The 13,513-nt window shown below is 35.5% G+C and overlaps 1 long non-coding RNA gene across 2 annotated transcripts in view; it reads right to left on the bottom strand.

The window, feature by feature from the left end:
• Window positions 1-13,513, bottom strand: part of LOC132667318 (uncharacterized) — a 493,653-nt gene that overhangs the window by 73,590 nt on the left and 406,550 nt on the right. For both annotated transcript variants that reach the window (XR_009605082.3, XR_009605080.2), the window contains exon 4: window positions 10,176-10,263. This is a non-coding gene — a long non-coding RNA (uncharacterized LOC132667318). The remainder of the gene's footprint in view (window positions 1-10,175; window positions 10,264-13,513) is intronic.

The raw sequence follows: 13,513 nt of genomic DNA, 5'->3' as shown, positions 1-13,513 counted from the left end.
AAGTATTTTGTGTTTAAGTACATTGTAAACCCATTCACTAATATGCTTGAGAGGAGACACTGCAGTTGGTAAGTTCAAACTCAAAAGCATATGAATTATCTAAATTTAAATTCTTATTTTAAAAAAAGCCTTATATAATGAATGCTTATCAATAAAGGTGAATCTTTAAGACTAGTGCCTGTATAATCAAAACCTTCTCTCTAATGGTGACTTTTCATAAGTGAGATAAATTTATTGAACTAAAACAGATGTGATTCTGTAAAGGTTCTAGTGGAAGTCCAAAGTGTTCAGAGGAAGTTTATACTTCCAAGACTCATTTCATGGTTCACTGGGTAAAACACATCTTTCTGTTCGATGATTTCAAAATAATTCTTGAAGAAATTCATCATGCTTTGAAGAATACTGGAAATTCAGTTTAAAACAGGCATGAAAGATTAGGGAAAAGAAATATGAAACACCCCACATTTCCTAATTTCTTGTATTTTACCAGTATGATTTAGATTAAATACAATTTTCTCTTTTTCTGTTTGATGTTTCCAATATTTTATTGTCCTCTGGCAAGATTTGATCCCTAATAAAAAAGTCACTACATTTTAAAGTGTAATTCCTCTTTACTTTATGAAGTATGATAGAACCTCAAAGTGTTTTGGATAATTATATCAGTGCCTTATATTATGTGAAAGGGTTGCCTTATCAAGGTGTATAAAATATAATTAATCAGTGTTTCTTCTATTTTTGAAACTTTAATAAGAATAGAGGAAAAGTAAAGTAAAGGAGAGAGAGGATAAAAAAACAGGGAGAGGGGGAATGTATGTGGGTATATATATATATATATATATATATATATATACATACATATGCATAGTTTCAAACTTGGAAAACATGTTGTAATTTTAAGCCACTTTTCTAGAACTTTCATTTTTTTCATCTCACTGGTAAGAAAATAAAAGAAATGTAGTTTATGTCCCTGCAACAGTGCTAATGAACTGTCTTATCTTGGTTTTCCTTCACTATTGGACTGGCAGCATCCTGAGGTTAAAGTGGTATGTATACATCCTTGGATCCTTCAATGCCTATTACAGTGTCTGACACATTTATGCAATCATAGTTTTTGCTGAAAGAATGAATAAATACTGGATTTCGTGTTCATTTCGCCCTGACACTCATTTCCAGTTAAATGAACCCTTTTTTTTCCCTTTCAGTGGAAGAGGGGAGGAGGTCATATTTCAGTAAGGAAACTGAAATTGGAAAAGCCATGCAGTCAGTAAACCCTTATCAGAGGGTATAGACAACTTTACTATTAGCCTTTTAAGGATAATCGGATTTCTGCCCACTGAAGCAAAACCATCCTCAACAAGAAACAGTGAATTGATTAAAGCTTTGTTCTGCTCTGGCAGGCTTTCAGCATTCTTGTGTTTTATACAGAACACAGATACTCTTTGGATTCTGTAGTACAGGATTAGATGATCTACAGAGGATCAGTACCGCAGACCTTTGTCTCTCTACAAGCAACATCTGCAATAATCTACACCAGATGGTGCTGGAGACGTCTTTAGTTTATAACCTTCTCCAAGGAACTCATGACTAAAATGAGGGTAAAATTAAGAAATAAAATTGTAAATTTGTGGAATAAAGTTGGATGGTTCTCTGTAAGTTAAATAATATTTTTATTGTTGCTACATATTTTTTATATCCTCTCTCATACTATAGTTGAACAGGATGATGTGTAAACAGGATTGAAGGAAAGTTCTGGAAATAAAAATGGATAACTATCTTTTGTGAGCATTTTTTCTATACTATTGAAATAGTTTATAGTGTACATGTGTGGGTATGTATATATTTTTTATTAATAAAAAACCGGTTTGTTGTATAATAGTTTTAAACAAGTATGTTAGGTTTCTCTCAATTTACCACTTACACATAATTAAAGAGCTAAACACTACTGCTGATGTTACTAAGGATGTTTTTCTCACATGAAACATGCCATGGATGTGAGAAGAGACATTAGTATCCTGATATAAATATATACTTGTATATAAAAGTTCTTAATTACTTGATATGCTAAGATTTTCAGTTTGATACCAGAAGATTAAGTTATTACAGCAGCATTGTATTAAATAAACCCTGTCAGATACTGAGGATGGAGGTATAAACTGTCTACAGCAATGTATCCAGCAATTATAAAATGATAAGAGAATTCCACCAGCACTGAGGTTGACGAAGAATTTGAACAAGGATTATACATATACTCAAATCACTGGCAAGACATTTGGTCATATTTCCTTAGATCAAGAATTTATAAATATTAAAAACCCAGTGTAATAGGTATAAAAAATTCTTTAGAATAAAAGACAACATTTTTGGAAGACTCGGGGAAATATAACATCTTTAAAGTACTTCAATACAGAACACAAATTAATAGTTAAGAAAATTACTTTGCATGCTCAATGGGAAAAAGTATGACATAGCTTATACAAAACAGAAATCAAGTTTTATAAAGAAAAAATAAGATTAAATAAAAAGGCAAGAATATGAGATGAATTAGAAAAGGAGGAAAAAGAAGATTGTGAAAAAAATGATATACCGATTTTCAAACTTCATCTGAAGGCTTGTTTAAATATAACAAATATAATGAGCAATGCAAAGGAGAAATTCACATTTTGTATGGCTTTTTACACAATAAGCAAAAAATATGTAATTAATGAGGGATGTAATAATTTAGAGAACAGAGAATTGAGAGTTTAAATAGAATGATTTAAAAAAGATCAACTGCAATAGCAATGGTTATCAAAGATGTAAATGAAGTAATTCAAGAGGTGAAAAATACTTTCCAGTATACAGAATTTTTGTTATGTTTTCTTCTAGTTTTATAGCTTCAGGTCCTATGTTTAAGTCTTTAATTCATTTTGAATTCTCTATAACCTTAAGATAATTTTTTTTCTCGGTTGGGGTTCAGCAATTTTTTTCTGTAATAGATAGTAAATGTTTAGATAGTAAATGTTTCAGGATCTGTGGGGCTGCATACAGTCTGTATCCTTTTTATTTTTTTTAACTCTTTAAAAACATCTAAGCCTTTCTCTGCCTGGGCCATGGGGTACAGTTTTCAGTTTTCAGTTTTCAGTTTTCAGTTCCCTGTTTTAGTAGCTTCGGAGAATACATAGTTTAGAATTAGATTCAAAGATTAAATCTCAAAACTCAAGCTGAAAACACAGCCTCAAAAAAGTTCTATTTTTTCTTAATTTAATTTAGGATATTATTTGGAGTGTGTAAAATGTGATTGGAGTGTCTTATGTAGAGTCTGATATTCTTGAGCTCCTTTTACCAGCAGAGGTAAGCTCTCTTTTCCTATCTAAATAGATTAGCCCTTCCATTAAAACCCCTGTGATGGTTTCATCTGACAGGATTGCTTCACAAAGAGCATCCTATTCTCTTCATAATCCACCCGAACACCATCCATTAATCTCAAACCTATAAGTAGTTAAATATCAATATGCTCCAGCAGGACAAGTGCAGAATCTTCTCTATGAAGAGATCTATGAACTAAAGTTTGGCAATATTTTGCTAATTCATTTCAGCTGTAACCTAAGGAACAAGTCTAGGATGAGATTCTAAGAATGTTACATCACAGAGGAAGAATAAATTTATTAATATGGGTGCCTTTTATGAAGATTCTTGACTTAGTGTGTTACTGTGATCAGCTTGAAGTGACTTCAGTAGATTATTAGTTTGGTTGCCAGAATCCTGATTTTAACGGTGGCTTTCATTCAGTGAAATTTTTATGACAGAATTTCCCTGGCATAATCGGTAGGAATCAAGGCTTATAGGGATGGGAATTGTGGACTGAAGTTATTTGGTATCAATAGACTTCCCTTTCATCCATCAGAGGACCCAGGAAACACTCAATTCTCAAGGCATTAAGAAATTAAATAATAAGAGAAATAGCATCCATGATATCTCCATGATGGCTGTCCTTGATAGGCTAGGAATTATGATGACAGATACTGCCATTGAAATTGGTTCCTGAATTTAATAGAGATGATGGAATTCTGTAGCAAAGGAGTCCAGCAAATAGTGACTAACCATCAGAGTCAATGCAGGCACCAACATTGTAATAATAGGCATCATGGATAGAGCGGAAACTAGAGTGTTTTGACATAATGAAATCAATCAGAGTGGTTTGTTGTTTATGGTGAGCCAAGGGATAACACAGTCTACTAAAGTATTACTTCATCCATATAACCAAAAAGTCCCTAGACACAGTGAAAAGATACTTTATTTGAACTATCAACATAGAAAGTCCTGGTTTTCTTACCAGTTAGCAGTCCTGTATAGAAGAGGAGTCTGATCTTCTTGGGAAAGTACTCTGCAATAAGGCCATAGTATTGTGGTAGGCAGAATAATGATCCCCCAAAGATGTCCTTGTCCTAATCCATGAAGCCTGTTAGATTATACGACAAAGTGGAGTTAAGACTATTAATCAGCTAACCTCAAAATGGACATTTTTTCTGCTTTATCCAGACAAATTCAATGTAGTTACAAGAGTCCTTAAAGTGGAAGAAGGAGGCAGAGGAGGGAGGCAGAGGGAGACGTGGCTAGCAAGAATGGCCAGAGAGACGCAATGCTGCTGGCTTTGAAGACAAAGGCAGAGAGCCAGGAAACAAAGAATGAGGATAGCCTCTATAGCTGGAAAAGGCAAGGAGAGATTTTCCCCTAAAGCTGCTAGAAAGGAACATAGTTCTACCTTATTTTCAGCCTAGTGAGACCTATATCAGACCTCTCACCTACAGAAATGTAAGATAATATATTTGTGTTATTTTAAGCCCCTAAATTTGTGGTAATTTGTTACATCAACAAGAGAAAACAAATATATACTATAAATATTTCTCCAAGATGTTGCCAAAGGTTTCTGAAGCTATTTACATATGATGACTGTGAACTTGGAAAAGAGTAACAGACTTTAGGGATACTGGCTCTGAATTAATGCTAATTTGGGGAAACAAAATAGTTCTGTAGTCCATATGGAAGTTAGGCAATTGATAAAAGGAGCTTTAGTCTGAATCTCTTACATGGGGCCCACTTAATCAATGAACACATCCTGTGGTGTTCCCACATGTCAATTCCTATATTTATAGTTGAAATAGCTGTACTCAGCAAATGGGAAAAAATGCACAACCTGGCTTCCTGACTCGTGGACTAAGGGCTAATATGGTAGAAATACAAATGGACCTTTCTAAATTTACTCCTCCCTACCAAAACACTAAATCAAATCCAGTCCTGCATTTATGAATGAATTATAGAGATTACTTTAATCATCAATGACTTGAAAGATGTAGAGGTGATGATCTATAGCTCATTTTTGTTAAATTGGCCAGTTTGGTCAATGCAAAAGTTGGATGGATCTATGACTGTAGGTTATTATTAATGTAATCAAAGTTTGATTCTAATTGCAGCTTTCCTCCAGATGCGTGTCTTTACTGGAGCAAATCAACATAGCCAGTGGCATGTGGTATGGAGCTATTGATCTGGCAAATAAGCTTTTTGCCATTACCAAGGCATATCTGAAGTCATTTGATTTTTACCTGGCAGGGACAACCTTATTGTCTTACTTCAGGGCTAAGTTAATTCTTCTGTTTTGTGTCATAGTATAGGACACAGGGACATCAACTACATAATGTCTCAAAGAACATCATGTTGATCCATGACACTGATGACATTATGATTGCACCTGTGAGTAGGAAGTACTAGCTACTCTAGATGTTAAGATGCCTTATATCAAGAATGTCAGAGGGTGGACAGTAAACTCCCTGAAAAATAATAAATTAAATTTATCAGTAAAATTTCTAGAGATTCAGTGGTCTGTGATACGTATGGATATCTATTCTAGGAAAAAGGCAGGATACTGTACCTGTTAATATCTACCAATTGTTGAAAAATTCAACATATAATGGACCTTTTTAGATTTATTTTTTAACAGTTTTACTTCTTTTTTAATGTTTATTTATTTATTTTGAGAGAGAGAGAGTGGGAGAAGGGCAGAGGGACAGACAGAGAGAAAATCCCAAACGGGCTCTGAGCTGTCAGCACAGAGCCCAATGCAGGGCTTGAACTCAAGAACTGGGAGATCATGACCTGAGCTGAAATCAGGAGTGGGATGCTTATCTGACTGAGCAACCCAGGAGCTCCCCACTGTTTAGATTTAGAAAGTAACATAAACCACATTTGGGTGTGGTGTTTTTACATGTAACTTAACACATATATCAACTAGCCGGGAGTGAAACCCAGAGCATGAGACTGCTCTGCAGCAGACTCAAGTTGTGATGCAATTAGTTTTTCGACTTAAGTCTTGTAAGTCAGTAGAACCAATGCTAATCAAAGTATCTGTAACAAATAAAGATGTTTAAACTGCATCTCTAATTGGCCCAAATAGAAGAATCGGTTCCTCCCCAAAAGTTTTGGGGAAAAGCTATTTTTTCCTGTGTGGATAACTATTCTCTTTGGAGAAGCAGTTATTTGATTGATACCTAACCCTGGTAGAGTCTGAAAGCCTGACTAAAGAAAAGAAAATGACTACTATAGGAAACCATGTTAGCTAATCCAATAAGCCATGGGAATAAGTGAATGCAGCATCAGCATGATTAAGTGGAATGACCCGTGAAATATCATGTTTCAACAGGTCAGAAGATACAAGTATGTTGTCTGAGCAGATACATCAGATTTTCACTATATCTTCTCCAAGATTGTATTGCAGACCCTTCCCCAGCCCCTCTTATGACTTCATGTGAAGTTACCTACAATCAGGGGAGAAAGGAAGAAAATATCAAACTTGCTCTATAGTGGGTCTGCATCATATGGTAGCATGGGAACTAGGGAAATACTGCTGCATTACAGCCCATTCAGGGGTAACTTAAAACAGGGTGGTAGAGGAAAATCATTGCAGTGGGCATATTTCAGGCAATACATGTAGATTCCCATTCTTAATAGAAAAATAGATAACATAATTTGGAATTATATACCAATTCATAGGCAATGCTAGTGGGTTGTCAGGTTGGTCTGGTATGTGGAAAGAACAAAATGGGAAGACTAGTCAAGATATGTGGAGATGGATCTTTCAGAGTGGATATGGAATTTGAAGATAATGATTCATCTATGTTAATGGAGCTCTCAGAATGGGTGAATGGGTACAGAATTGAAAGTCCAATGTGAACACCTATTGAACTGCATAAAAAATATGGTGGAAAATATGACTTGTCCTATGGTTATCAGTCTTTTTTTTAATCTTCAGCTACAATAGTTATTTAATGGGTCCATATACAAATTAGTAATAGTAGTTGGAATGGAGTTGATGAACAGCTCAAAATAATGGATATCTTCTCATCAGACTGATCTAGATGTTGTCACTACTGAATCCCCAACAAGATTAATAAAGAGGTCAATGTGAACACCTGATATGGCTTTAGTCACCATGGGAATCAGCTAACAACCTGGGGATAGGTTGCTTACATGGACTTATTTCCATAGAGTAGAGGGCAGTAACTTGTATTTACCAGTATTCACACTGGTACTGGATATGTATTTGTCTTCCTTATGGATTCGAATCTGCTAAATTCATCATTAGTGGACTAACAGAATGACTTATGGACCATCACTATAATCCAAACATCACTGATTTGACCAAGGAATTCCTCATTTCACAGCAGAATAAATCCAGCAATATGAAAAAAAAATGAGGAGAATGATATAATTTGGACATAGAAAACTAGTAAAGAGGACAACTATGACTATTTTGTTTTGGGGGATGGGTAAAAGAACCTTAATTCAAATAAAAGATAGCTTTGGTTTAGATGGAAACAAAAAATTATTGTCTGAGAGTTAAATGTTAGTGAAAGCGTAAGAATGGACTCTGAGCAAAAATATAAATTTTCCTAAAATTCAGGCAGAAAAGGAAACATAAAGTCCAGTAGAAAGCTGGGGGAAAATTTGATGAGCTGTTTTGCAAAAGATGGAATCCAGTTGGCAAAGCACGTATTTCCTTCCTTAGACTATGGGCCTGGCCATATGATTTACTTTGGCAATGGAATTGGGTAGAAGTCTTGCACATCTTTGCCTGACTCTTGTATTCTTACCATTGTCATGAGAAATATATACTTAGGTGAGTTCAGTGGTCCAAAAAGGGTAATAGAAATAAGAAACAGAGCCCTTTCCTCAGTTACCTCATAAATCTGCAACAAGAAGCAGAGCCACCAAGTCGAGCCGATTTAAACACTCATCGGACCCTCAGTGAATAACACCTCTATAAAAATATATGTTAATTGTTCCATGCTGCTAAGATATTTTGTTGGTGTTTATTATGCAGAAATAGCTGATTGATACAAATGAATAAATTTCTATTGACCATATAGTCAGTAAGTGTAAAGTCACACAGTGAAGGTCATGAATAGACAGACAAGTTGAAGCATAATCTACCACCACCACAGTGAAGCACCTGCCTGCACACTCCCATGCACAAAAGGGACAAGTAAATATTGACAAACACAAAAACTGAAACAAATGTTTCCACAAGAGACTTTGAAGTTCCGCAAGAGGGTTGAAAGACAGGAAAAGATACAACTGTACTCTGGAGATTTTATGAACATCTGGGCATAAATCGATAACTGCTTTACAGACTAGGCAACAAGTGAGGTCATTCTTCCTTCCCTGTCTAGATTCCAAAAGGTCTATGGTTTTGAAAGCAAGTATGGGCAATGCAACGTTGGCTGGGACATTGTTGTTCTCATGATAGGCATCATCAGCAATGACAGCAGGCAGATTTACATCTAAGTTGATTTATAGGCAGCAGTCTCCAGGCATTAGGACCCAAAGAGGCCAGATTTTGCGTAGTGACAATAGTTTAGAAACTATTGTGTGAGCAGCCTTTAGGAAAGCCACCATTTAACTGGAGAATGAAGTAAGAATGTTAGCCTTCTGCTGCAGAAGGTGTGAGCACAGCAACAGTTCTTTTAGGCATATTGTTTTAGACCATTTTGTAATATTACTGATGAGACTGTATATTCTTTTGTTCTGACAAGCATCATTAAAGAAGTTAATATCTTGTATGTAATTTTTCAATCTCATTTTTATTTATGACCCATTTCTTCCCTCATAGGAAAAACAGACAAAATATCACCTTAATTCCTCAATTTAAAGAGAAAGCTCTTTCCTATGAGAAGGGCATGCAAGTGCTCATAGATTTTACTCAATTAAGATGGAATTATATTATAAAGGTTTAAATTCCAAGTCTAATCCCCAAACAGTACTTATATTGCTAGTAGTTTTAATTTTTTCCTGGTACATATTTCCATTGTTCTCATGAAAAGAAAATTTTAATTGCAGAGAAGGAAAATAAATTGTCTTAGGAAAAAATGAATCACCCTTTGAGGAAATGTAGTCACTGGTGTGCTCACACAAACTCCATCTGATATATACTCTCTTTGTCTCAACCCACATAATTTGTAATCTTTCCCACCAAAGGCTGATTTTTAAAATGTCTTATAAAGAAAAAAACATCATCATAAATTCTGAAAACACAAGCTAACTATTTTAAAATCTGCATATTATCTACTTTTTTTTCTTGAAACTCTCACTAGAAATAGGGTAAATGCATTGTTTATTTCCAAAGCAACATCAAAATAGACCACACATATATTGGATGAGCCTGGATGGGATAATTTCTATATTAGCTATATGAACTGGAAAATCAAATCAGTGTGCCATGTCAAACACAAACAAAAGTAGACAGCTTAATACATATTCCATGTGCTATGAAACAGAGAAGCTATTTGAAGATGAAGGAAAGGATCATTCAGCTAAGAAATAAAGTAAACAATGATGAAATGATACGATGAGCAACAAAGAGAAGTTCTCAAATTTTGGCAACTATTTGGGATCTTAAAACTTTATAAAAACAGGAAAACAAGCTTCCTTTTAAGAAATACAATTCAATTCATCATTTGTTATTATTATTGTTGTCGTTGTTCTTTGTGCAAAGAATACTTTTAGTTTGTGGGTGGAAAAAAATGATGAATAAGGAAGAAATACATAATAGGGAAGACAAGAACATAACCTCTTCCTGTCTGCAGCCAAATGTGCTAGTATAACTAAAGGAAAACAAAGGATTCCAAGGCAGAGTAAGAACATACCTTGCTTGGGGTCAGGAGAAGCTTCTTATTGAAAAGTAGCATTTGTGGTCAGCATAAGCCTGGTGATATTACTACACAGAAATGTAACCTGAAACCAATGAAAATTTGAATCCAGAATTAATAGCAAAATTCACGAATAATAAATAAATATAGTGTGCTTAATTTTTGAAGCTATAGGCTATTTTATTAAAAACTAAATATCAAAATCTTCTTTTAGAGTTAGTTGCAATTTCAAAATTAGTTGAATATTATGTCCACAAAGGAAATCAAAACAAATATGCATTTACAAACACCCTTCTCCAAGGATTCTAACACACCCCTTCCAATTTCCCACTTAGAATTTTAATATGGTAGAGGTGTTGGTGATGAATTGTCTGTGACTGCTTATGGATAGACTATTTACCTGCCCATCAAATGTTTATTGATATATTATTATTTGTAAGGCAGTATGAGTGCAAAAGAGAAATAGATATTAATAGGATGAGTATAAGTATACTATGGGACATTAAATGAAGATAGTATTTTCAAAAAAATATTTTTCAATGTTTATTTTTGAGACAGGGACAGAGACGGAGTGCAAGCGGGGGAGGGGCAGAGAGAGAGGAAGACACAGAATCCGAAGCAGGTTCCAGGCTCTGAGCTGTCAGCACAGAGCCTGGCGCTGGGCTCGAACTCACAAGCTGTGAGATCATGACCCGAGCCAAAGTCGGATGCTTAACCGACTGAGCCACCCAGGCGACCCTGAAGATAGTATTTTGAAATGGAATATTATGAAGAACTTTGAGGTTGTGGTGATATTTGAGTTGAATCTTGAAAAATGGATATGATTTGGTGCACCAAGATTTAGAAAAATGTAGTTGAAAAGTTCTAGAAATTATCTTGGAAAGAACAGAAATGTCCATCACATCAAGGTACATCGGTAGGGATCTCTGTGAAGGCAGTTTGCTGGAACATATATTGTGTGAAGAGTACTGAGAATTATTTTTGGAAAATAATATTTGAGCCAAATTATAAAGGTAAATGGAGTTTGGTTCAACTCTGTTGTCAGTGGGAATTCACTCTCAGCGTTTTTATTTAGTTTGATTTTTGTTGTAGGACAGTGACATGAACAGATTGCATTTCAAGCATCTTCACCTGGAACAAAGTATAAAATTCAGTAGAGTTGTGACAGCCAGAAAGTTGGAGACTAGTTGGCTGGTTACTGCTACAGTCTGGGCGAGGGATTAAGGAAACAGCAGAGGCAGTTGGGAAGGAAGAGAGGTTAGTAAGGGCAATTCTGGGCAGCAGACCAGATGCTCTGTCAAGGCAAGGGAAGGAAAAATACAGCAATGACAGAGACCGCAAGACAGGTATGGGGCCCAAAGGAATGCCTTGTTCACACCATTCCTTAGAGCCCAGTCTCAGGAGACTGAGTTATTTGCTCCCTTAACTCTGCTTTCAAGACCAAATTAAAGCCTAAAAACCTGTTAAGCCTCTAAGGTTTAATGAGAAATCATTGATGTTTCCTTGTCATTTTTCAGTAAAACTAGTGAATGTCAGAGCTGAAAGGAGTCTTCGGTGTCAATTAGCTGAGTCTCTCATTTTTAAACAAGAACACTAAGACCCAGAGATATTGAGTAACTCATTCAAGTTCACACAGCTAATTATTGCCAACTCTGTAATGGAAATATGAGTCTCTTGCCAATTGGGTGCCTGCTTCACTCTGCATCTGTGGATTTAACAAGGGGGCTGGGAAGAGGGGGACAGAAGCAGTGTCTGGAAGGGTGATGACAATGGAGAAAGTCCTGGTAAATGCAACACCAGGATGCTGACACATGGGTGTTAAATTTAAGAATGGCAGTTAGCTTTCACCCACTTGATGGGATTGATATAAATGTTGATAAATAATCTCCATTTATGAGCTCATGGTTTTGGAAGAGGTGTTATGGAGATATACACACTACATATATGAGGCAGCAATGCTTCAACAGTCTTTTGAATTGTCAGCCCAAAGCATTCATTAAAAATATCAGGGAGACAGCAGGATCTATATCAAGCCCACAAGACTCAGAAACAGATACCATAGCTGCAAAGGATCCGCAGTGGCAATTACATGAGTTACAGGTACGAACAGAACACTGTAGCATATAAACTCAAACTATTTCCAACAAAGAAAAGTCTATTTATATATATTCAGACAATAGTTGGATCTAATGCAAACCTAGCGGTCTCTGTATTTGCCAGGATTATTTGGCTTGTTTTATTCTGCCAGATCCAAGCTAAACACAATACATGGGTAACCTCCTCTCTACTTTGAACAGAGAGGCAGACAGACTGCCAGAGCACCACATGTGAAAGGCCTAATTGAGGGGAGGGATGACTTAGTCAGCTATGCCTAAAGACTTTCTGTACTTAATGAGAGTGCAAACCTACTACATCACTACAAGATGAGTCAGTAAGATTTTGTGGTCACTAGTGACTACAGATGCTACTTTACTCAGAATTCACAAAGGTGAAGTGTTTGTTGAGAGAGGACTCTATGTATTAACCCCAAAGGAGGTACTAGCAGCTAATGAATGGTCGCTTTCGACTAACTCTCCCATAGCCCAAACTGAGTGTAACTTTTGCGAGAATATGAAAGAGCCAGGACATACCAGAATACTTCAGAGTCTGACTGCCCTGAGTTTAACTTCTGAGTTTCTGCCATTTATGCGCTTTATTCTCTGTGATACAGGAAAAATTACTAAGTTTAAATTCTTCTTCTGTAAAAAGGGGCTACAAACATCTCACATATTTGGTATAAAAATCACATGTAAAATATCTAGCAAAAAAACTAATACACTATAGATACTCAGGAAATTGTAGTAAATTACAGCAGCTTTTATCACTCAGAATTTTATTTCAACATGGGACCCTTGGCTCTCAACTATTATTTGGTCTTCCTTTCATATAATCTGTATATAATCAATTAGAACAAATCATAAATCTGAAAATGATAATAGAACACCATCTTATTTTATTTCCTTCTCTCTAGGAGGTATACATTGCTAAATAATTGGAATTCGATTTAGCTTCCTATGTACAAATTATTGCTTTATAATTTTAGAGAAGGTAAATGAGTCCAGATATTGAGAAAGAAAAAGTAAGGCCACCTGTGAAACTGTGACACAATTATTTAAATTCATGGATTCGTTTAATCCACTTTTAAACTAAGAGAATTGGAATTATTAATAGGTCACAGCTCCCGCCTTTAGGGAAGTCATGATTTAGCAGGGGAACCAGAAGGCTAAACAAACAAACAAATTGACTATATGTGTGTTATATGTGTGTGAGAGAGAAAGAGAGCGAGATGGAGCAAG

Source organism: Panthera onca, chromosome B2 (assembly GCF_046562875.1).
Source record: "Panthera onca isolate mPanOnc1 chromosome B2, mPanOnc1 haplotype 2, whole genome shotgun sequence".
Classification (NCBI taxonomy): Eukaryota; Metazoa; Chordata; class Mammalia; order Carnivora; family Felidae; genus Panthera; species Panthera onca.
The sequence above is the reverse complement of the archived record's forward strand: the minus strand, read 5'-3'. Positions and strand labels throughout refer to the sequence as shown.